The sequence below is a fragment of the Apium graveolens genome, unplaced genomic scaffold, assembly GCF_009905375.1.
Source record: "Apium graveolens cultivar Ventura unplaced genomic scaffold, ASM990537v1 ctg1553, whole genome shotgun sequence".
Classification (NCBI taxonomy): Eukaryota; Viridiplantae; Streptophyta; class Magnoliopsida; order Apiales; family Apiaceae; genus Apium; species Apium graveolens.
The window spans coordinates 49236-49915 of NW_027417298.1; the positions used below are offsets into that span (position 1 = coordinate 49236).

Consider the following 680-nt stretch of genomic DNA (forward strand, 5'->3'; position numbering starts at 1 on the left):
AAGCCTTGATGGATTTTTCTGAACCCAAGATCAATGACATTTAATCTAGCATTGTCAGGCCAGCTATCACAGCTAATACCTTTGAGATCAAGCCTGGCATAATTCAATGGGTGCAACATTCAATCTAGTTTGGGGGTTCTTCAACAGAAGATCCCAATATGCATATTAGGGATTTCATTGAGATCTGCGACACCTTCAAGTTCAACGGTGTTTCTGAAGATGCTGTGAAGCTGAGACTGTTCCCATTCTCTCTGAGGGACATGGCTAAGAGCTGGTTACACTCTCTACCAGCTGGTTCGATTACTACTTGGGAAGATCTTGCTCAAAATTTTCTTACTAAATTCTTCCCTATGGCGAAGACAGCTGCACTCAGGAATGCTATTACTCAATTTGCGCAGCAAATGGGAGAATCGGTATGTGAAGCTTGGCAGCGCTACAAGGAGATGCTTAGGAAGTGTCCTCATCATGAAATGCCTGATTGGATGATCATCAATTGTTTTTACAATGGATTGGGAGCACAGTCCAGACCCATACTCGATGCAGCATCAGGCGGAGCATTATGGGCAAAGAGCTATGAGGAAGCTTATGATCTAATTGAACTGATGGCTGCTAATGAATATCAGTATCCAACCCAGAGATGTCCACAGGGCAAGGTAGCAGGAGTTCTTGAAGTGGATATA

The 680-nt window shown here is 43.5% G+C and overlaps 1 non-coding gene across 1 annotated transcript; it reads right to left on the reverse strand.

Moving 5' to 3' along the window:
• Positions 1–365: 365 nt before the first annotated feature.
• Positions 366–472, reverse strand: LOC141699955 (small nucleolar RNA R71). Its single transcript, XR_012566171.1, has one exon. It is a non-coding gene; the product is annotated as a small nucleolar RNA R71 (small nucleolar RNA).
• Positions 473–680: the final 208 nt, after the last annotated feature.